This window comes from Ambystoma mexicanum, chromosome 7p (assembly GCF_040938575.1).
Source record: "Ambystoma mexicanum isolate Mex_15411 chromosome 7p, UKY_AmexF1_1, whole genome shotgun sequence".
NCBI classification, from domain to species: Eukaryota; Metazoa; Chordata; class Amphibia; order Caudata; family Ambystomatidae; genus Ambystoma; species Ambystoma mexicanum.
In genome coordinates, this window is record NC_090939.1 from 534733147 (window position 1) to 534758496 (window position 25350).

Consider the following 25350-nt stretch of genomic DNA (forward strand, 5'->3'; position numbering starts at 1 on the left):
AAGACGTTTCTAAGAATACTCCCGGTGTTCTGGAATGTTCGTATGGGGTGTCCTGAAGGCATAGTCCGTATTGTTCGCTGACAAGTTGAATGTGTTCTAAGAACACTCGCAGTGTCCTGAAATGTTCGCAAATAAACAAAATGGGGGTGTCCTGAGGACACTGTCCGTATTGTTCTCTGTTAAGTTGAATGTGTTCTTAGAACACTCATGGTGTCCTGAAATGTTCGCAAATAAACGAAATGGGGGTGTTCTGAGGACACTGTCCGTATTGTTCGTTGTCAAGTTGAATGTGTTCTAAGAACACTCACGGTGTCCTGAAATGTTCGCAAATAAACGAAATGGGGGTGTTCTGAAGACGTTTCTAAGAACACTCGCGGTGTCCTGGAATGTTCGTAGGGGGTGTCCTGAAGACGTAGTCCATATTGTTCGCTGGCAAGTTGAATGTGTTCTAAGAACACTTGCAGTGTCCTGAAATGTTCGCAAATAAACAAAATGGGGGTGTCCTGAGGACACTGTCCGTATTGTTCGTTGCCAAGTGGAAAGTGTTCTAAGAACTATCGCGTTGTTCTGAAATGTTCGTAGGGGGTGTCCTGGAAATGCTGTCCGTATTGTTCGCTGGCAAGTTGAAAGTGTTCTAAGAACACTCATAATGTCCGCGGACATTAAACGTTTCCATAGACCATAGTTGAAATGTTTGACTCTATGGATGTGATATGCTGCGATGGTTGTTGCCAGGGCATAGAGTCTCATGCACCCAAGACTCTATGCCCTGGCAACAACCACCGCAGCATATCACATTCATATTTGCTTATAACTTTGGGTGAAAAACAAATGTATAAGGAACAAAGGTATTAGATACTATGGATGTGATATGCTGCTATGGTTCTCTTTATTATTGTATACTTACTGTTTGGTCTAGTAACGGGAGTCCATGTTTTTCTTGTTAATTTCTGTGATAAAAGAAAATAGCATGTTAGTATTAGTATTTTGTAATGACTTATTACATTGTATAATCAATATACTTTTTTTTTTTGGACCCTCATATTTAGTAGATTACAAATCAGAGTACAGTGCAATTTGCTCAGTTTCTGTATTTGTTGCTAAAATCATTGGGTCTGTAGGAGAAAAAAAAATCCATGTTCGATTAAAAAAAACCTTTTTCTGTTATGCTACAGTTTATTTGTTTGTTTGTTTTCAGTGTTCACTTGTTGTTTCTGGCTAATGCTTAATACTTTGGCTTGTTGTATTTTTTTGGAGCAGTAACATATTATTTATTTGTTTTGATATTATAAAATTTTGGAGCAGTTAGATACCAATTGGCGTATTCTAACTGTCTATTTTTTATATATATTTTAGTGGTATTGATTTATCTATTTGGATATTGTTAAATTTTGGGACAGTTAGATACCAATTGGCATATTCTAACTGTATATTTTTTTGGTCTAATTTAGTGGTATTCATTTATCTGATTAGTTGTTGTAGAATCTTTGAGGAGTTAGATAGCTTTTGGAGTATTCTAACAGTTTATATTTTTTTAACACAAGTTTACTTACGGTTTAAATACAGTTTAGTTATCAAATTCTGGTTTTAAGAACATCAAATAAGCATTTGTAAGATTTCCTGGTAATCTCTGCTTTAGAGTATTGGTACTATCATTACATTCAAACCATCCACATTTCTTTTTTATATATGTAGTGTAGTGCCCGGAATTGGTTGTGGCTCCTGCATGGTAGATTATACCTATTGCTGTGAAGGATTTCTTACCAAGTGATATTTGACCATGTGTGAATCCAGTCAGCTTGCAGTTGTTTTTGGTACCATCTGCATTGTAACGTAGAAGCATTAGTGTTATGTATTTACTATGTGTTTGTATTACTAACATGGAGCAATTATCTGAATTGTAGATAGAGCATAATCTACCATGGTTTGCATTTTGTACAAGTCGCTGAAATGGAATGGATTCATAATTTGGTATTGATATATATATGAAGCGTTCATTGGGGATTTCCTCTTGTGTCACATTGTTGCAGAGAGTGCATGTATGTTTCCACATGTATGAAATCTGAAAGATTTCATTTATAGGTATGTTTTTGTTTTTCAGTACTTGTAGTAAGTACATAAGAAATTCTTGGGGATCTTCCTGTGAATTTATAGTGAATTTCACCATTCCAGCACAGTAGTCCAATTGTTGTCTTATTCCAAAAACACTATACGTGTTGTAAGGATTGTTTGCTGCATTTCTGTGAAGTACTAACATTTGCAAACACAATGGCTCTGTACTGTGTAAGTAAATGTTGTCAACAATTGGTGGTAATTGAAATAGAATATTCATTGCTACATTTGCGTAGCAACTTACACCAACGATATTTGAGAATTTAAATGGTCCAGGTAGTTCTGTATCTAACTGCTTTTTTTGGAGTTTGTCTTCCTTCTTTAAAGAAGTACTTGGTTTACTTTCCCTAATTGATTCTCTTTTGCTTGTGGTACTTGATGAAGTATTAGTTTCTGTTACTCTCTTTGGAGGATTTGCAGTGACATCCTGTTGCATTTCTGTTTGCTTTATTTTTCTTTTATAATGTTTTACTTTTTGTGGAACAGAATATGTGTTTAGGTGGGGGGTGTATAGTGAGCAAAGTCTATTGTATTCTAAAATGCAAGGAATATCAGCGTTTATTTTACTTGCATCAAAGTTGATTAGAAATAGACCGTCAAGTGTACGTAAGCGTGATAGTGCTACATAGCTCATGCCTTCTTTAAAGACTTTGTTACCAATATCTATCATTGCTTTGTCTAGGGTAAGACCTTGTGATTTATGAATCGCGACTGCGTATGCAAGAGTTAGAGAAAATTGTTCTCTGCGTACATACATATCTTTGAAGAGAAGTAATCTAGCTATTGAGCGTCCTATCCTTTTTACTTCTGAAAGTTTGTCAAAGAGTATATTGACAAACTGAATTTTGTTGTTGCATGGGTATGTTTGAAAGCCAACAACTGTACCCAGTGCTCCATTAACTAGTCCTTGGTCCATGTCAAGGTTACGTTTAAGCATTACTCTGCAATTTAAGGATATTTTTAATATCTTTTCTAAGCCTGCTCTGTTTGAATTGATTTTTCTAAACTATTTAGTCTTGTTGTGGCTTGGTCACACATGGGTAGTGTCATACCATGTACATCTAGTTTGTCTGTGGCGCTAATTTCCATGATTGGTTGCATTTCTTTCCTTAGCATGATTTCATTGAATTTGAAACAGCTTGCAAGTGTTGGCATTAAGGCCATACAATTGACATTTTTGTGGGCTAATTGTTCCATAACATCTGTAGCACATGCATTATCGCCATAAAGTGCATTAATGTGCCGGGTTTTCAATATTCCTTCTGCTTCTTTAGAAAGTATACCAACTCTGATACTTTTTAAAATGTTGGCATAAGTGAGATCTGCAGATTGCCGCATGTTTTCTGTTAATTCTCTGTATTGGAAATGTTGCCAAAGGTTGACATTTCCAATGCTGCCAACAGTTTTACGGCAGAGTTTGTGTCCTAATGTTTTAAAAATAGGCTCACCTTTTACTGGTGTTAATTGAAGCAGATCTCCAAAAACAATAATGTGTTTTCCTGCAAAGAGCTCTTCATAGTCTGTTTTGAGTACTTCTTTTAATCTGAGGTGAATCAAAGCTAACATCAGGTTGGAGACCATGCTCGCTTCATCTATTAGTAGCATTTTCATGTGTTTCAATACTCTGCATAATTCCATTGCAGCTTCTGCAGAAAGTTTGTAATAGTCTAATTTGTTCTGGTGTTCTACTGGTAATAGTAGTAATCGGTGTAATGTAACACCACCTATGTTGTATGCAGCTAAACCTGTGGGGGCAGTGACAACAGCTGACAGTTTGTTGTTTGTCAATTGTTGAAGGTACTTACTAATGATTTTGATTAGGAATGTTTTGCCAGAACCAGCTTCACCACTGACGTACAGTAGTATAGGTTTATAATTATGGCATGAACATTCTTTATTTTCATGTTTTACACCATGTGCAATTTGTTTTGTTACTTCTTGAAAAATGCTACTTTGCTCATTGTTTAGTTATGATTGTAGTATAGTTAAGTCTTCCTTATCTTCATACTGACATATGGTGTTTTCTACTACTATCATAGCTAATTCTGCCTCATTTATTATTAGTGGTTCTCCCAGTGGTTCTTGGCTTCCTGTTACAGAAGGTTGACTACTGTCAGGAGTGTCCTTATCTAGTTGGGCTTGGAGTACTTCTTCGTGTTGCTGTTCATTGTGCAACATTGTTTTGTATTGTGTAAAGTTTACATCAGTTATAGTGCTTTCATTTGCTTTGAAAGCATCCTCATATGAGTCATAGTTATCTAAATTTGGTTTAGTGAGTTTAACTAAGCTGCCTTCACAGTTTGTCACTCTATATTTACCTTTTTTCATCAGGTTTCATATTATTTTTGTTTGTGTAGTTTTGGGCTATGTGGTATAGACACATGTTTTCCAAAGTATTACTTCTGTTTGGGTAGTATGTGTCCAATAAATTGTTTTTTAAAATGTCGTGGCTGTTGGGATCATGTTTGGCTATTGTTTCTATATCTTCATATGATTTTAGAACTCTTTTTCTAGATTTAGCTGTACCAAGACTTAGCCATACTATATTTTCAGATTTACCATACAATGCAGTACCAGTTAAACGATCAGCTGCTTCATATGATCCACATTCTCTATGGGTGAGTATTTTTATGCCCAAGCTGTATAATTTCTGAGATACTGTTTTATCTGATGACAAGTCATTCCAGAGGTCTTGGAGCTCTGTCTTTTCTGCTTTAGTTAAGTATGCTGTGACATATCGTGCAACTGCAGTAGAATTGTCTGCAATGTACTGCACATCTATGTTTGCATTCCATATGTGGGCAATGATTTCATTATAATCATTGATATATTTTTCTTCTTCTTTTCTTTTTATGTAATATGTATTTTTAGGTGACTTACCTTTAACACTATGTCTAACTGAAGACATGAGGTTGTTCACTTGACCTGCATTTGTAACTGGTCTAGGGAAACCAAATCGGCATTTGGTGTAGTATTTCCCTTTGTTTTTGTATTTGCGATGACAATATTTTCCACATTTGTGTCTTTGAAATTGTAAAATGTGTGCATGAAGAACACTATTTGTGGCTTCTGATGGAATTTCACAAGTGACATATTTTTCAATAAACTGTAAAACAGTGGCATCACTGTCTTGACCAAATTTAGGAGCATCTTTAATCCATAAAAGCATGTGGATATGTGGTGCTCCTCTGGCTTCGTATTCTTTTCTCCAAAAGAAGTGTTGCACTTCTCCAAGGGGAGGAACTGTTTTATTACAAATAAAATGTAGCATAGCAATGAAGCGATGGTGAAAATATCTTGAAACATTAACAGGATCCAAAGAACAAAGTTCTCCAGGTGTTAGTATATCTATGTTTGTTTTGTTTTTATTTGATATGCGTAGGAAATCATGTAAATCTTCCCATGCATATGCTGCACAACTTAATGTAACAAACCAAGTGGGTGGGCCAAGGTTTCTGATCATACAACGTACATCTCCATGACGTCGAAACCAGTACTCTTTAGTACCACGCATATTTGCTAATAGATTTGTAATATTTGATTGTAAAACCTCATGCTTTTGTTGCACTTTTTCTAATAATTGTGTAGCTGTCATATTTTGAAAGTGTGATCCTGATTTTAATATGTGTGCAACTCCGTAACATAAAGTTGCTAGTTCACTTTCAAAGAGTAGGTGGAATATGTATTCCACATTTTGTCTAAATCTGGGATCTTCACAATACATCCGTAATGAGCTGTATTCTGAAGCAAATATTTGAATAGGTCTATCATCATACCTTCCTCCTTTGCCAGTAGGAAAGAGTAGAGGAAAAGCTCGTGCTTCTATACTTTTTTCCCATATGCTGATTGGCGATCCTTTTGTTTGACACATTTGGTACGTTTCCAGTACATCTTCTATGGTGTCATTAGAGTGCAAAGGATGGATTGTATAATGGTCTAAAGTATTTGATATTGTAGCAGGATCTAGTAGCTCAAATTGACCAGCTTCTTGTGTTTCTTGAATTATTTCAGTTGTATCTTTCAAGTTTTCTTCAATATTAATTTCTTTGTAATATTCATTATTCTCTTTAAGATATTGGAAGGCTTGTGTAACTTCATATAAATCTACGAGCTGTTGCCATATTTTTTTGTTTTTTGTAGGTACTCCATTTACTAAGATAATTAAAGATTGCTGCATTGGACGTTGCACTCCTAGAGTATGCACATTTTCTTTTAGATCTAATGGTAAATAAACTACTTTTCCACGAATGCCTTTTACCAATTCAGAAGGAGGTATTTTTGCTGTTTTTGGTTGAAGGCGTATTATTGCTTGAAATGGGTGTACTGTTTGAATTATGATGCTCTCATATAAATTAAGTTGTTGTAGGGGTTTTGGTACTGGGTATAATTCCAAATTATTTGTGATAGCACGTGAAGGAGTTTGGTTGTTGTCAAGTTTTGTAGTGCAGTAACTGCAAAGTAGTAAGGGCTCAGTTATTTCGTATTTGTTTTCTGCTACAAGGTAGAGAGCTAATTCAAACCATTTAGAATCTTCATTTTCTTCTATTTTGTATGATAGGTCTACAGTTTTTGTGTTACTTTTATAAAAAGTTCTACGGCAACATACACATACATGGTTTGGTACTTCAGCTGATGTACTTTTAAATTTTAGTATTTCGTTTTTGTATGTGTTTAGCAAAAAGTTGCCATGTGTAGAATTGTTGCTTAATTGGTTTAAAGCTATTTCATTCTGTAAATGGCTTTCCCTTCCCAAATATTTTTTCTGGATATAGTGAATTTCTTCAAGTAGGTCTTTTGCTGTACCATGTAGAAGGATGTTAATTAACTTTGCTAGTGCTAAAGGTGGACTTTTAGCATAGTACAGTTTATAGACTAGATTTCTTATAGTTGAATAATGTGTTGATATCCTTTTGATGTCATGGAAAGTGGTTTTACAAGTAGGTCCTGTAATGCAGGCCAATGAATGTCCTTGTAGTCCTGTAGTCCTGTGTACTTGCGCACTGGACAGGTATCCAAATTTTGCAGTAATTTAATTTTGATTTTGTCTTTGCTTTTTACATATTTATTGAGGAATTGGCGTAAAGATTTGAAACATTGTTTGGGAATGTTACACATTGACGTGCATGGCCATTTGTACACTAGACGTTCTAATTCAGTTGAATGGAGGGGTAACTCTAAGTTTTCTGGGCATATTTTTCTAAGGAGTACTTCTTGTTCCATTATGGTATTATTCACTTTTTCATAACCTCGACCACTGCTATGTATGGCAATTGTATTTGTTTGCTTTTGTTTGTACGCTTCTTCATTAAAATATGGTTCTGTGCTCGTAGTGTGGTTCCATTCACCTCCGCAGATACTTAAGAAGTTCTTTCTGTTGACATTTCGCTTATTGAGAAGTCTTTTTTGTAATTTAGTTATTAGTTTTGTTAGTGGTTTCATATTGTTTAACAGTAAAATAAATAACTTTCTTTTCAGAAGAATTGCACTGTCCATCAACGCTTCTAAGATTAATTTCCTATGATAGGTTTTAAGCATTGAACCTGATTTCGCTCCTGTTTTTATAAGATTTTGAAGGACTTTGTGACGGTACATTTTGGCTAAAATACTTTTCTTGGTATGCTTACTTTGCACTATATTAAAATTTGAAGAAGTAGTTTTATCTGTAGTGATAGCTGATTTTCTGTTAATTGTTTTTTGGTTTGTTTTACATTTTGATAGAGGAGGCAAAGTTTTTGTACTTGAAACTTCTGTGTTTCACTAAATGACTGTATTAGCTGTTTTGTTTCAACTTTTTTTACAAATTCTGCTAGAGATGGATGCTTATGTTGGACACTTTTATTTTCATTTGCTCTACTTTTGCGTTGCTTTCTACGGACTTGACTTTTGGTAGGCATTCTTTAGGGTCTGTTGAAAAAAATAAAGAAGATATGGGTTGGGGTGTTCTGGAATGTATGTGTGCTGTTGCATGAGTGTTTGAGTAAGATGATAAAGATGTATGTAATGGTGTGTGATTGTGCATTGGGAACTACAAGTAGTAGGGATAGGTATTCTTGAATTTATGTGTTACTAAACTGGGGTTCAAATGACAAAAAAAGTAAGCTACTCGTGTGGAAAAGTACAAATAGTAAATCTAATGTATACAATTAAAACAGTTGTTTGTTCTATAATATGAAAATTGTAGCGGTTCAGTTGGGTAATTTGTGTGTCCAAACATAGGAATTTGTGGGCCATTCTGGCTGTAAATCGCTGTTTAAGACATGGAGATTTTTTGGACAAAATGGTACACAATCTCTATTTTTAGGCACCAAAATAGCTTGTATTAATGTTATAGTATGTTTGATTAATAATACAAATATTATGGTGATATTCTACTTACTTTTCTTCTTAAATTAACAGGTAACTTCTTAGTTCTTCGAATTCGGCTGCTTCTTTTCAGTAGACTGGTCTTCACTGCAATTGTAAAAGCTTCAAATTAGTAACTTTGTTTGTATATAGCGCTGTTTTTAATTTAGATATTGATTTTTTTTAATTGAAATCCTCAGTGCCTTCTTTAAAACCATTAAACTAATTTATTTACATAAGATACATTGCATCAGTTCAGTACATATGATATGTTCTTAATGAACAAATTGTATTGAATGACTAACTGTAGCAAAAAAAATATCTTTACTATGTCTTGTGAAATTTATAATATACCAGTGAATACCACTATTTCTGTAAGTAAGCTGTTCTAGGTAATAGCGCCTCAATATCATGTCTAAATTAATGTAATTAAGTAAATAAATAAATAAAAACAAAAAAAATGAAATTGTATAAGTATTTTCTGAAAGATTTAAACATAGATTGTGCTTGCATGCAATTTTGTTTGAATATATGTAGTCTATATATTTCATTTAAAAAATGTTACTTTAACATGATTTGAGTGTGTGTGTATAAAGAAAGTAAATAGTATAAAGGTTTATAAGTGATAGTTGATTTTAGGATATTGAAAAAAATACAGTAAATTCATTTTACAGATTACACAAGCTAAAAGTCTGTTTGAAAATGTGTTCATCTACTGTACAGAAAAAATGCATACCTGAAGTTTGTGTTCATGCATATGGATATGCATGGAGCTGCAAGTAGAAATCTTGGAGACTTGTACAGTATTTCTGGTAGATGGTGCTTGCCAATGATATGACACTTGTACTCAGAGAGATTCACAGTACATTTGCAGTGCTGATCTATGATGATGCAGTTAGATCTAGAGGTCTTGAATGTGATTGGTGCATGGTCATGTGATTTTTTAGCTACATCCAATGAGGGAATGGCAGAGAGAGTGAAGTGGAAATGGTAGAAGGGCTTTTCATGTTACGATATGTCCGCGGACATGGTGGTAGTTCGCGGACATCGGGAGTTACATCCAGGGATTTTTGGGTTCAGAAGTCGTGCAAATGAGAATAAGCACTGAAAGGGATTGGTCAGGAAAGTTTAGTGGGTGTGTTGTGTCAGGAGAGAACAAAAGATAGCTATGGCTGTGTGTTTCAGAAAACAGATTGTTTGCATTTTGGGAGATTCGTGGATACATTGGTTGAAGGTGCATGCAGAAAGCTGTGGAGTAGCTGTAGATCTTGGATGCCCACATGTGGAAGTACACTGGCATGGAGTACGTGGAATGAAGTGGTTGGACTTGCTACCTCTCTGTGCTACTTTGGAGACAGAGCAACATCCAGACATAATTGTAATTCACTGTGGAGGGAACAGTTTAGGACATGTGACTGGAATTTTTTTGCAATTTGCTATGAAATAAGGACTTGGGAAGGTTATGGACATGTTTCCTAATTCTCAAGTGATATTTTCACGGATTGCGCAGAGACAAATGTGGCTTCGTTCTTCTTCATTTGGTCCACAAATGGAAAAAGCAAGGCGCAATGTTAATAAGGTTGTTTGTGCCTTTCTAAGAGATTTTGGCATGTCCTCTTTTCACAATGAAAATATTATGTTTCGTAGTACATAAATCTTTCGCAGAGATGGAGTCCATCTTACTTATGCTGGCAATCAGATTTTTCTGAGAAATGTACAAAATGCATTGTGACCTTTTTTGGAATTACAACAACCATTTTGAAGTAGGTGTTAAGCATTTATAATTTTTGATTTACAAACACCACCCAAAGGCTCTTTTCAGAGCCACCACTTCTTCCCAGAGAAAAATGCAATGTTTGTGATGGGGTGGCAACCCAATTTTTTAAATGTTCGCGAACTGTCGGCGGACTTCTAAAAAACACAAAGGGTCCTGCTTCATTTATTTTCACTTCTATTTTTTAACTGTGAAAGGTGGCTCTGAAGAGAGCCTTATTTTTTTTTGATTTTTGATATTTTGTATTTTTTTGGTTTTTTATACACAACACACTAGGAGAGGAGGGGAAAGAAAGGTAAAGGGGGGGACACCAACCACAGGGATAAGAAAGGGCGAGCTGAGAGAGGAAGATGTAGAGTGGGTTTTATTTGGGTAGTGAGCAGATCTTCTCGTGCTCTGAGACGATAGTCTCAAAAGCACTATGAAGTCGCTCTCCCCTGCAGAGTACTGTGTCACAGTACATACATACAACTGTGACCCTCGAAAGGTAAGGGTCATCAGCATTCTGTATGGCCTGTGAGGCAGCTTGAGGAAGACACTGTCCCACAGAGGTGGTCCTTGTGGTGACAGGATCAGAAACAGAGGATGAAGTAGAGGAAATCAACCTGCTACGTTCTTCGCAAGGTACAACCCTGCGAATAGCCCCAGAGTGAAATGACCTCAGATGTCGCTTCATAGTAGTGGTCCAAAAGCTGTACTTACCGTGCTTCCCACGACTAAGTATCATTTTGCACTCATTGCAGGTAACACGGTTCGCACGAGCCTTAGGAACATTACCATGAATGGTAAATAACCGCCACACCCAAGACTCACGCCTAGTGCGGGTAGTAGGGTTTTCCTCTACCTCATTCTCATCATCCTCTTCTTCCTTCTCTGCATCCTCACTCCTGTTCCCCTCTTCAGGCCCTTGGGGAGGTGGTGGTGGTAGAGGGGGTGAGGGTGGTGCTGAAGAAGGTGCAACACCAGATGGCAGTTCAGCAGCCAGGGATGCCATCAAAGATGCGATGGAAATCTGCAGTTGGCAGCAAAAATCGCTCTGTTTCGAAGAATAGCCAGAAACATAATGAGAATAAGCTCTAGGGTGTGGTCTTTTATAGGGGTGCTTGTGCACGGTCCGCGGACATGCGCGCTGTGAGATTTTATTGAAAAATATTATGGATTAATTGAAAATGTACTTTTAATTTTTTCGGGGACCCGAACAGTGTCCGCATTCAGAGCACGTGATCAGCGTGGGCGCGGTCATATGATCCGTTCGCGAACAAGTCCACAAAGGAAGCGCATGTCCGCAGGACACCAAATGCATGGAGATTGGCTAGCGCATGCGCGTTGATGTTCTACGGACACTGTTCGGGTCCTGAACTAATTAAAATTGCGTCACACATGAAACAAACATTTCAGGACACTGCGTGTGTTCTTAGAACAGTTTAAATTTGCTAGCGAACAGTAAGGACAGATATACTGTTCTTCAGGACACGTTCAATTTCGTTTATGTAGGAACATTTCAGGACACCCATTGTGTTCTTAGAACATTTTCAAGTTGCTAGCGAACAGTATGGACAGGTATAGTGTTCTTTAAGACACCTCTATTTTCGTTTAATTACGAACAATTCAGGACACCGCGTGTGTTTTTAGAACAGTTTGAACTTCCTAGCGAACACTATGGACAGATGTAGTGTTCTTCAGGACACCTCCTTTTTCGTTTATTTACAAACATTTTAGAACACCTGCAATGTCCGTGGACACCTACATTGTTTTTAAAAATAAAAACGAAAGTATTTACAGCACAATATAAAAATTAAACTTTATTTAACATATATTAATAATTTATGACAGAGAAGGTGAGGCAGAAACAGAAACAAAAACAGGAGAATTAGGGGTTTCATCATGATTGTTATTAGGTGAAGAAGGGATGGAAGTCTCATCAAAACGTTTTGGGTTATGGAGAGGGTTTGAGGATAATTGACTGGGATATGGTGAGGGGGGACAAGTACATGTGGGGCAATGGTATGACGTTTTTGTTTTAAAATGATCTTCAACAAAAGTTTTCAAATGATTAAAATTGGTCAACAATAAATCAATTTTTTATTTTATGTTGTCAAGCGTGTTTTCCATAGCAGCTTCTTCAGAGGTAGTTTCTATTTTGTTATGCTCTGTACAAAAAAAATATATATATGTTAAATGTATACAAAATAATAATATTTAAATGGTTTATATTATACAGTGTTTACCATTAGTTTCACTATCTTGTGACATTTCTTCATGTGGGAAATGTTCCTCTAGCCATTCCAGAGTACCAGACATTTCTTTGAGAGAAAAAAAAAAAGATAATATATTTTTTTATCTAATACAGAAAGTTTATAAATATATGAATAAAATTAAGTACACTTACTATTTCAGGTAAGATATGTCCTATGTACTCAGTGGGTGTGCTCTTGTTCGCAATTCTGTTGTGTTTGTGAGGTAATTATGTTGGAAGCCAATTTATTTTCTTGTGGTATATTCCATTTTAGAACATAGTGCATTTAAATGAATGGTTAGTGTGTTGTATATATGGGTTACATTTATTATGTAGTAGTACATATAATGTGTTTGTGTGCTTTTTTTGAATTTGTTAAATGTTCCTATGTTATGATATAACAATCAAACATACCCCCCAGAGTTTTTTAGGTAGTGGTACTGTTCTTCGAACATGTCCGCGAACATTAAATGAGTTTGCGGACATCAAGTACAGTAGAAGAGATTCAGTCAGTTCCATATGATATGTATATTAAGTGAAAGTCATTATTATTAAGTTGCACTACTAAAAACCTACGAAATTCAATGAAAAAACTTTGTTAAAGGGACGTCATGGTTAAGTTGCGCTACTAAAAACCTATGAAATTCAGTGAAAAAACTTTGTTAAAGGGACGTTATGGTTAAGTTGCGCTACTAAAAACCTATGAAATTCAGTGAAAAAACTTTGTTAAAGGGATGTTATGGTTAAGTTGCGCTACTAAAAACCTATGAAATTCAGTAAAAAAACTTTGTCAAAGGGACGTTATGGTTAAATTGCGCTACTAAAAACCTATGAAATTCAGTGAAAAAACGCTGTCAAGGGGTGGTTATGGTTCCAAGTAAAACTGAAAAACCGAAAAACCCTTGAAATTCTCCAGTTATGGTAAGCTAAGCAACCATAACTCGCGCCACCACCGTGCACTGCTAAGACTAACACCCAGGACATCAAAGATAACATCACAAATGTCATTGATGACATCACTGATGACATCATATAGAGGTTTGTGGTTGTACCTTTGTTTCTTTAGCGGTATTGCTGGGAGATCTGCTATTGGTTCAGTATATATATATATATTACATGGCCACGGTAGTGGCCATGTAGTTAGGGTTAAGTTGGTGTTTCCATAGGAAGAGCACTTTTTGGGTGGATTATAACTTCGCTCTCCCTGGACGAATCCTCACCAAAATTTTCAAAATAAGTATTTGGGTCACTCTGAATTTTTTTGCAATGTTTGGTGAGGATTCGTCCGGGGGGGCGAAGTTATAGGGGGGGGTCCCAAAACTTTTTTTTTCCCCATAGACATAATGGGAAAAAACTTTGCTCACGCCTACAGCCCAAACCGCTGGACGGATTTACACCAAATTTGCAGCAGGAGCGGCGGCTTGGTCCCGAAAGCGTGCCTTGCTTTATTTGGTGTAAATCTGTCCAGTAGTTTTAAAAAAAAAGACAAAAATGTAAGTGAAAAAAATTAGTGATATCTGTGTTCGCTTCGCGGACACACTTCCCTGTCCGCTCCGCGGACAGGACGGTGATTGGGCAAGCAGCTTGCGTGATGTCAGCGGACATCTGACGTGCTCTCTCATTGGATGCGGTGAAAGCATGCAGTGCGTCTGGCTTCAGAGATGCCCGCCATCTTTGTTCCTCGCCGCCTGCACAGTAAGTCTTGTGTCTGTCACCTGTTCCTCCCACCCCCGCTCATGCCCTGTGTGTCCTTCTTGAATCCCCACCCGCACTCATGCTCCGTGTCTCCCCTGTTCCTCCAGCCCCCCACTCACGCCATCGTCACACGATGGCCAGCGGAGGGCTGAGGAGCGGGATCTGCCACCTGCACATGAATGCTGTGTGTCTCTCTGCCTCCCTCCCACCCCCCACTCATGCCCCGTGTGTCTCTCTCCCTCCCCCCACCCCCGCTCATGCCCCGTGTGTCTCGCTCCCCTTCCCCCACCCCCCCGCTCATGCCCCGTGTGTCTCTCTCCATCCCCCCCACCTCCTCTCATGCCCTGTGTGTCTCTCTCCCTCCCAACACCCCCGCTCATGCCCCGTGTGTCTCTCTCCCTCCCCCCACCCCCCGCTCATGCCCCGTGTGTCTCTCTCCCCTTCCTCCCACCCCCCGCTCATGCCCCGTGTGTCTCTCTCCCTCCCCCCCACCCCCGCTCATGCCCCGTGTGTCTCTCTCCCTCGCCCCCACCCCCGCTCATGCCCCGTGTGTCTCTCCCCCTCCCGCCCACCCCCCGCTCATGCCCCGTGTGTCTCTCCCCCGACCGCCCACCCCCCGCTCATGCCCCGTGTGTCTCTCTCCCTCCCTCCCACCCCCAGTCACGCCCCGTGTGTCTCTCCCCTTTCCCCCACCCCCGCTCATGCCCCGTGTGTCACTCTCCCTCTCCTCCACCCCCGCTCATGCCCCGTGTGTCTCTCCCCCTCCCGCCCACCCCCCGTTCATGCCCCTTGTGTCTCCCTCCCCTTCCCCCGAACCCGCTCATGCCCCGTGTGTCTCTCTCCCTCCCCTCCACCCCCGCTCATGCCCCGTGTGTCTCTCTCCCCTTCCCCCCACCCTCGCTCATGCCCCCTGTGCCTCTCTCCCTCCCCCCACCCCCGCTCATGCCCCATGTGTCTCTCCCCCTCCCGCCCACCCCCGCTCATGCCCCGTGTGTCTCTCCCCCTCCCGCCCACCCCCCGCTCATGCCCCGTGTGTCTCTCTAGCCTCCCGCCCACCCCCCGCTCATGCCCCTTGTGTCTCTCTCCCTCCCGCCCACCCCCTGCTCATGGCCCGTGTGTCTCTCGGCCTCCAACCCACCCCCCGCTTATGCCCCGTGTGTCCTTCTCCCTCCACCCACCCCCGCTCATGCCCCGTGTCTCTCTCTCCCCTTCCCACCACCCCCGCTCATGCCCCGTGTCTGTCCTCTGTTCCCCCCGCTCATGCCCCGTGTCTGTCTCCTGTTCTCCCCACCCCCGCTCATGCCCCGTATCTGTCCCCTGTTCCCCTCATGTGCCGTGTCTGTCTCCTGTTGTCCCCCACACCCCCGCTCATGCCCCGTGTCTGTCTCCTGTTCTCCCCACCCCCCGCTCATGCCCCGTGTCTGTGTCCTGTTCCCCCCACCCCCGCTCATGCCCCGTGTCTATCTCCTGTTGCCCCCCACCCCCCCGCTCATGCCCCGTGTCTGTCTCCTGTTCCCCCACCGGCTCATGCCCCGTGTCTGTCTCCTGATCCCCCACCTGCTCATGCCCCGTGTCTCTCTCTTGTTGACCCCCACCCCCCCGCTCATGCCCCGTGTCTGTCTCCTGTTCTCCCCACCCCCTGCTCATGCCCCGTGTCTGTCTCCTGTTCCTCCCACCCCCGCTCATGCCCCGTGTCTGTCTCCTGTTGCCCCCCACCCCTCCCGCTCATGCCCGGTGTCTGTTCTTCCCACCCCCCGCTCATGCCCCGTGTCTGTTGTTCCCCCCACCCCCCGCTCATGCCCCGTGTCTGTCTCTTGTTCCCCTCACCCCTCGCTCATGCCCCGTGTCTGTCTCCTGTTCCCCCCACCCCCTGCTCATGCCCCGAGTCTCTCCTGTTGCCCCCCACCCCCTGCTCATGCCCCGTGTCTGTCTCCTGTTGCCCCCCACCCCCCACTCATGCCCCGTGTCTGTCTCCTGTTCCCCCCACCCCCTGCCCCGTGTCTGTCTCCTGTTGCCCCCACCCCCCGCTCATGCCCCGTGTCTGTCTCCTGTTGCCCCCCACCCCCCGCTCATGCCCTGTGTCTGTCTCTGTTGTTCCCCCCACCCCCTGCTCATGCCCCATGTCTGTCTCCTGTTCCCCCCACCCCCCGCTCATGCCCGTGTCTCTCTCCTGTTGCCCCCCGCTCATGCCCCGTGTCTGTCTCCTGTACCCCCCCAACCCCCGCTCATGCCCCGTGTCTGTCTCCTGTTCCCCCACCCCTCGCTCATGCCCCGTGTCTGTCTCCTGTTCTCCCCACCCGCTGCTAATGCCCCGTGTCTCTCCTGTTGCCCCCATCCCCTGCTCATGCCCCGTGTCTGTCTCCTGTTGCCCCCCACCCCCGCTCATTCCCCGTGACTGTCTCCTGTTCTCCCCACCCCCCTCTCATGCTCCATGTCTGTCTCCTGTTCCCCCCACACCCCGCTAATGCCCCGTGTCTGTCTCCTGTTGCCCCCACCCCCGCTCATGCCCCATGTCTGTCTCCTGTTGCCCCCCGCTCATGCCCCATGTCTGTCTCCTGTTGCCCCCACCCCCCGCTCATGCCCTGTGTCTGTCTCTGTTGTTCTCCCCACCCCCTGCTCATGCCCCATGTCTGTCTACTGTTCCCTCCACCCCCCGCTCATGCCCGTGTCTCACTCCTGTTGCCCCCGCTCATGCCTCGTGTCTGTCTCCTGTACCCCCCACCCCCTGCTCATGCCCCGTGTCTCTCTCTTGTTGCCCCCCGTTCATGCCCCGTGTCTGTCTCCTGTTCCCCCACCCGCTCATGCCCCGTGTCTCTCTCCTGTTGCACCCCACCCCCCGCTCATGCCCCGTGTCTGTCTCCTGTACCCCCCACCCCTCCGCTCATGCCCTGTGTCTCTTTCCTGTTGCCCCCCCGCCCCCTGCTCATGCCCCGTGTCTGTCTCCTGTACCCCCCACTCCACGCTCATGCCCCATGTCTCTCTCCTGTTGCCCCCCACCCCCCCCGCTCATGCCCCGTGTCTGTCTCCTGTTGCACCCCACGCTCATGCCCTGTGTCTGTCTCCTGTTCTCTCCACCCCCGCTAATGCCCCGTATCTGTCTCCTGTTCTCCCCATCCCCCGCTCATGCCCCTGTCTGTCTCCTGTTCTCCCCACCTCCCTGCTCATGCCCCGTGTCTGTCTCCTGTTCTCCCCACCCCCCGCTCATGCCCCGTGTCTCTCTCCTGTTGGCCCCACCCCACGCTCATGCCCCGTGTCTGTCTCCTGTTGCCCCCACCCCCTGCTCATGCCCCGTGTCTCCCTCGTGTTCCCCCACCCCCCGCTCATGCCCCTTGTCTCTCTCCTTTCCCCCCCACCCCCGCTCATGTCCCGTGTGTGTGCCCTGTACCCCCCCGCTCATGCCCCGTGTCTCCCTCGTGTTCCTCCCCACCCCCCGCTCATACCCCGATGCTCCCTCATGTTCCTCCCCACCCGCTGCTCATGCCCCGTGTCTCTCTCGTGTTGCCCCACCACTGCTCATGCCCCGTGTTTCCTTCCTTTTCCCCCCTCACCCCATGCTCATGCCCCGTTTGTACCCTGTTCCCTCTCACCCCCCGCTCATGCCCTGTTGTGTTCTTTATACACCCCGCCTTCCCTTTCCATGGTGGACATCTTGGTAAAAGGTTTTCCTTCCTACACCGGAAGGAAAATCTTTTTTTTTTTTTACCACCAGGCGTTCCCACTTTGAGGACATAAGATGTTAGTGGTCTTCATCTATTGAAAAGGATGTTATGGTGACGTTGCACTAATTAAAAACCTTTAAAATTTAGTTAAAAAAAATGTTACACTGACGTTATGGTTAAGGACACTAATAAAAACCTATGAAATTCAATGAAAAAACTTTGTTAAAGGGACGTTATGGTTAAGTTGCGCTACTAAAAACCTATGAAATTCAGTGAAAAAACTTTGTTAAAGGGACGTTATGGTTAAGTTGCGCTACTAAAAACATATGAAATTCAGTGAAAAAACTTTGTCAAAGGGACGTTATGGTTCCAAGTAAAACCAAAAAACCCTTGAAATTCGCCAGTTATGGTAAGCTAAGCAACCATAACTCGCGCCACCACCTTGCACTGCTAAGACTAACACCTAGGACATCAACAATGACATCACAAATGTCATTGATGACATCACTGATGACATCACATGTCTGGCTCACTCTTTTTTCTTTTGCTGACATATCTAGGCCACATGGTTTTCTTCAGTAACAGTCAGAAACTAAAACATTTATTTTATTTGTAGACGTATCCTTCAAGTAGGTTCTTACAGTAATTCCCTTAGAGTCCAGTCACATCATATGAAACATATACATACGGGAAGACACAAGCTTGAAAGACAGCAATCCTTTTTGTGCATAAAGAAAATCAATAGACTTATGAGCACTTTCTGATAGTTCTGTTGTTGTTTTTTATGGCTGTACTTTCCCTGTATATGGTCATATTTGTATACATTGTACTCACACTACTTTCCTTAGGGTCCAATCGCATCAAGTGATACATATACCTAGGGTAAATAGCAGCATTGAAACAGAGCAATCATTTCTTTGCATGAAAATAATCAGTTAAATCATTAATTGTTTCTGCTACTACTTGTGCTTTTTTGCAAACTTCACTTTCCCTGTATATACCCATATTGGTATGTGTTCTTGTGTCTTTGTGTTTTGTCTATAGTAATGCAATTATGTAATACATGTCTTTTATTAGCTACTTATTACATATTTCACAGTACACAAAAATCTATTAAGAAAACAATTATCATTTCATTATTCAACATATTAACATTACGAATATTATACCTTCATCTTGTACACTGCACACAATGTTATGTTTCTGTATGAGTAGCTTAGTATACTAGATAGAACCCCATAATAGAATGCTATTTATATCAATGCATTGTTCAATACACTAATTAGGGTATGATATTTATTGCAATGATCCTTGACACTTGTTTCGCAACATTATAATAAGAATCCCTTGTACACATATTTCATGAAAAGTACATACACATGTGATGTCATCAGTGATGTCATCAATGACATTTGTGATGTAATCTTTGATGTCCTGGGTGTTAGTCTTAGCAGTGCACGGTGGTGGCGCGAGTTATGGTTGCTTAGTTTACCATAACTGGCGAATTTCAAGGGATTTTCGGTTTTACTTGGAACCATAACGTCCCTTTGACAACTTTTTTTCACTGAATTTCATAGGTTTTTATTAGCGCAACTTAACCATAACGTCCCTTTAACAAAGTTTTTTCACTGAATATATATATATATATATTTATTACACATCCTGCAGGAGCGGCCGTGTGGTTATGGTTAAGTTGCTCAACTCATAGAAAGAGCAAATTTGGGTGGCTTATAACTTCACCCCCCCATGCAAAGTATGGTGCAGTTTCGTCTATGGGGAGGCAAAGTTATTGGGAGGGTATCATATTTTTGGAAATCCTAGTAGGCACAATGAAAATAAAACATTGCTCCTACCTACAGCCTAAATTGGTAAATGTATTGTCACCAAATTTGAATCAGGTGCGGCAGCTTGGTCCTGAAAGTGGGATATTGCAAATTCGGTGTAAATCCGGCCAGTAGTTTTTTTTTTAAATGGCCAAAAGGTAGGTCAAACAAAATTAGTGCAGTCTGCGTCCAGTCCATGGACTTATTTCCTATTTCGGAGAGTCGGCGGAAGCCTCTGGACCAATCAGGGAGCAGCATGACATTCACAGACATCATACACTCCCGCTGATTGGATGTTAAAAAACTTTGAGCTGCATCATATTTTTTAAAAAGATCACCACATTGGATCTGCGGACAGCTGCCGGTGTCTGTGGATAGTGCGGTGAGCAAAAAGTCTGGAAAACATATTGGAAGTTATTTTGTGGCCGTAAAACAGCCTGGAAAGGATGGGGGAGTGGTCTAAAGTTTATATGGATTTGTTTTTATAGGTGAAAGAAAAGGTGTGGAGGTGGCGCTGAGTCTGTGGCCATGTGTAGGGTCCACGGACACTATAGTGAGGGAAACATCAGAAATTACATTTGGGGTTATTTTGTTGCCAAAAGAGGGTCTGGAAAGGGTGAGGGAGTGGTGTAAATTTGATATGGAGCTGTTTCATATGTGAAAAAGGTGTGCTGGTGCTGCAGAGTCCACAGTTAATTGTAGTGTCCACGGACATCATCTGAATTGGAAGGGGGGTTCTGGGCTAATCTTGTTATTTGAAGGTGTATTATACATACTTGTTATATGGTTTAATTCTATTGTGGTGGTTGTGGCCAGTGGCCACATGCCGTCCCCCCAAGAATCTGGCCACTGACATCACACACTATAGTAATATGTGTATAGTCATTATAGGTAATGTAGGGGAGTAAACAGTATTTTTAATATTGTGGAATGATACAATTGAAGTTTATATGCATATGTATTTATAATTGTATTACAATTCAGGATAGTGCTTATGGAATATGTATTTTTTTTTGTTTGTGAAGATAAGAAATAGGATAATAGTGTGTATCGTTACTTAGTTGCATATGGTAATAAAGCTGGAATCGCTGGTTCTTTTTCTGTGAAAAACACATCTTGTTATTAAATAACAAACACCTTTCATTGCATACAATTGTACACATAGATTTACTTCTTTGACCCTCATAAATAGTCCATTCTATATATTATGTTTGGTACAACAGTAGTGTCTGCTACACTGTTGTATTGTATTGACATGAAATAATCATTTGGTCATTGGGACAAAAATCCATAGTGGAATCATAGTAGATTAAAACAACTCTGCTGTAATTACACAGAGTTTTTGGCATTTACATAGATTTAAAGAATGTACATGTTACAGAATATGTGTATGTGTGTGTGTGGTAGCATGGATATATTATATGAGTGTGATAGTATGTTTGTTTGAAGTGTGTTGTAATGAAGGGAATGTTTAAAGTAGTTAGATACCTGTTTCCATATTCTAACTGTCTTCGGTTTTAAACATACTACTGCAGTATTATGAATGTAGTTAGATACCCGTTGGTGAATTCTAGCTAGTTTATTGTACTATACTTTAGTGACGGAATTTGGGTTGGAGGATTATTAAGTAGTCATTTGTTAGATTTGCGGGTAACCTATGATTTGGACTAACAGAAATGTTTTTACATTGAAACCAGAAAAAAGAGAAAAGAGAAAAGAGAGAAATAAGTGGGCACCACCAGGTAAATGTTATTATTGTTTGTCGTCTTCAGTTCGTATTTGTATTTCAAATTATAGCAATTAAACACTTGCGGGAGCAGGCTGAGATGGGTCTGGAGTCACCCTGACCCAAGAAAATAAGTGAGGCAATAGACTAGATGAGAAACCTAGTCACACAACCGCTCTCCGTTTGTACCCAGACTGGGTAATTATATTAGAACAAACAGTTCCAAAAAACATTAGTTTGATTCTTCTTAATTTCAAAATTGGTCATAGAAAAAATAATAAGTTCCAGGTATTTGTTAATGTAATGTATATTCTTTTATCAAAAAAATGATCACTAATCAAATCTTAGTGAGGGCGCAGCTGACATGTTGCTTTATATTAGTAAACTTCAAGTGCCAATGCATTTCGGAGTATAAAGCTCCTTCATCAGGGCAAGTCTCGCTTAAAGAGTGGAGTCAGGCGCGTTAAAACTGGAAAGAAACAGTATCGAACGTATGTTCTCACAAAGTGGGGCTCCACTTCCATTTCCACGGCAGCTGGTGGGCCAGGACGGAGGTTGGACTGGCAGTAGCCGCCACCAAAACGATCGCACACTGGATTCCCTCCAGCATCCGATCGTGTTCTTTGTGAGAACATACGTTCGATACTGTTTCTTTCCAGTTTTAACGCGCCTGACTCCACTCTTTAAGCGAGACTTGCCCTGATGAAGGAGCTTTATACTCCGAAATGCATTGGCACTTGAAGTTTACTAATATAAAGCAACATGTCAGCTGCGCCCTCACTAAGATTTGATTAGTGATCATTTTTTTGATAAAAGAATATACATTACATTAACAAATACCTGGAACTTATTATTTTTTCTATGACCAATTTTGAAATTAAGAAGAATCAAACTAATGTTTTTTGGAACTGTTTGTTCTAATATAATTACCCAGTCTGGGTACAAACGGAGAGCGGTTGTGTGACTAGGTTTCTCATCTAGTCTATTGCCTCATTTACATTGAAACCAACCACATCTTTTTTTGACATATGCAGTATAGTGGCCTGAAGTGGTTATGGCACCAGTGTGGTAGATTATGCCCACTGCTCTGAAGGTTTTCTTGCCAAGAGATACTTAGCAGTGTGTGAGGCTAGTAAGCTTAAAGTTCTTTTTGGTGTGATCTGTATTGTTCTGTAGAAGCATTAGTATAACATATTGATCATGTGAGTTTATTTGTATACTGGAACAATTTTCTGAATTACAAAAAGAGCATAATATGCCATGATTTGCATTCTTCAGAAGCTGGCAAAATGGAATAAATTCACAATTTGGTATGGATACATACACAAATTGTTTATTAGGGATGTGCTATTGTGAAAAATAGTTGCAGAGAGTGCATTATGTTTCCACTTGTATTAACACTGGAAGATGTCATTCATAGGGATGCTTTTGGTTTCTAGTACTTGTAGAAAGTACATTAGTAATTCTTGTGGATCTTCATGTGTGTATATGGTGAATTTGACCAATTCCTGCCTTATACCTGAGACACTGTAAGTGCTTTCAGGATTATTTGTGGCATTTCTATGAAGGATGAGCATTTGTAAATACAACGGGTTTGAGCCATTTAAGTAATGTTGTGAATGATTGGTGACAAATGGAAGAGAAGATTGATTTCTATATTGGCATTTCAATTTGCTCCAGTTTTGTTGCCGAATTTAAATGGACCACAGAGTAGTGGCTCTGTATCCTTGGATGGGCCTGTAGTTTGTCTTCTGTTGGAGGTGCAGTTGTTTTTGAACTATAGAGTTTTGTGGTTGTACCTTTGTTTCTTTAGCGGTATTGCTGGGAGATCTGCTATGGCTTCAGTTTGTATCCATGTTCTTTTTAAAGGTTTTCTTTTTTGAGGTATAGGGTACATTTTTAGGTGGGGGTGTACAGTGCACATAGCCTATTGTATTCTAGTATGCAAGGAATGTCAGGATTAACTTAGTTTGCATCAAAGTTAACTAGGAAAAGAACATTGAGTGTATGCAGACTTGAAAGTGCTAGATAACTCATACCTTCTTTAAAGACTGTGCTGCCAATGTCAATCAATGTGTGATCTAGGGTTAAACCTTGCAAATTGTCAATAGTGACAGTGGGCCTCATTACGACCCAGGCGGTAAGGGGTTTACGGCGGCGTAAACAGCGCCGACCCTTACCGCCTGATTCCGAGGTCCCTTAGCGCCATGGAGGATTTAACACCTGCTTTTAGCAGGTGTTAAAATCCATGGCGCTAAGGGACCATGTTGTTAATTACGCCACCGTAATTTACGGTGGCGTAATTAACGCCTTCCCCACTCCCATTATGCCCTATGGGGCAAAAATGGGAATGGGGAAGGGTAAATGGGGATTGGGGACTTACCGCCCCGCCAACCTCGGAATGGGGCGGTAAGTCCGCCAACCACCATGGCGTAAACATAGTTTACGCCATGGTGGTAAAGGTACGACCCAGGCGGTAACTTACCACCTGGGTTGTAATGAGGCCCAGTATATGCAAGCGATAGAGAACATTGTTCTCTGTGTACATACATGTCTTTAAAAAGAAGGAAATATGCTAAAGTGCTGCCTATTTCTTTTAACTTCTGCAAGTTTGTCAAAGTGGATGTTGACAAACTGAATGTTGTTGTCATGTGGATATGTTTGTAAGTAAACTACTGTACCAATTGCTCCAATGACTAAACTTTGTTCTATGCCAAGGTTACGTTTTAGAATTACTCTGCAGTTTAGACGCAGAGTTAATACTTTTTCTAATCCAGCTGTGTTGGAGATACATTTTTCTAAGCTATGTAGTTGTACTGTTGCTTGTTGACACATAGGGAGTGCCATGATGTGCACTTCTAGTTTGTCTGTGGAGCAGATATGCAGTATGGGCTGCATTTCTTTTTTCAACGTTGTATTGTTGAATTGACTACAGCTTGCAAGGGTTGGCATAAAGGACATGCATTTTATATTTTGTTGAGTTAATTATTCGATGATATCTGGAGCAGATGTGTTTTGTCCACATAGCTCATCGTTTAGTCTACTATTAAAGATGGATTTTCCATCTTTAGTAAGCAGACCAGTCCTAATGTTTTTAATATGCCCACATAGGTGAGATCTGCAGACTGACGCATATTTTGAGTTAGTTCTCTGTAGTGAAAATGTTGCCAGAGATTTACATTTCCAAAGCTGCCAAGTGTGTTACGGCACTGTTTGTGTCCTAATATTTTGAAAATAGGTTGACCTTTTACTTGTGTTAACTAGAGGAGGTCTCCGAAAACAATAACTTGCTTTCCTCCAAACAGTTCTTCTTAGTCAGTTTTTAGGACTTGAAGTTAGAAACTGAAGGTGGTCACTCCCCACAACATAATTAGAAACTCAGAATAAAGGACACATCCCAGTAGGGAATGAGACCAGGAAATTGGTTGAGAAAGACAACAAAGGTTTATAGACAATTCAGCATCCAAAGAACTCTGCTGCCTTGAGAGCGCTCTGGCAAACAATACAGATACAATACATTTTAAAGGGTTACAGCATCATAGATGACATTTTCCATACAGTCTACAAGTCACATTTGGATTGGTGAGGGAATGGGTCCTAGAATGACACTATAGGGGAAGGGTCCACGAGATTGGCGGGCAGCTTGGCGGGCAGCTTGGCAGGCTGGTTGGCATCACATGGACCAGTTGGGCTGGTCTGTGTGAGGTGAAGGTCAGTTCGGGTCCGGGAGAGGCGGCTGGTGCTGTCTAACTAATCTACATGCTATCACAGGACATGCAGTAAATCATAACCCATAAACTATACCTTTGGTATTAAGAGAGGCCTATAAATTGTATATACTTGTTTACATTACCCTGCCTCAGGTCATTGGAGAGGTGAAGGGTGTGGGGGTCTTGCCCTCCAGGTGGCTTATTGGGGGGTGAGATTTGACAGTTGTCAGTTCTGGAACTTCAGAGCGGGAGGGGATAGATTGATATGTGTTG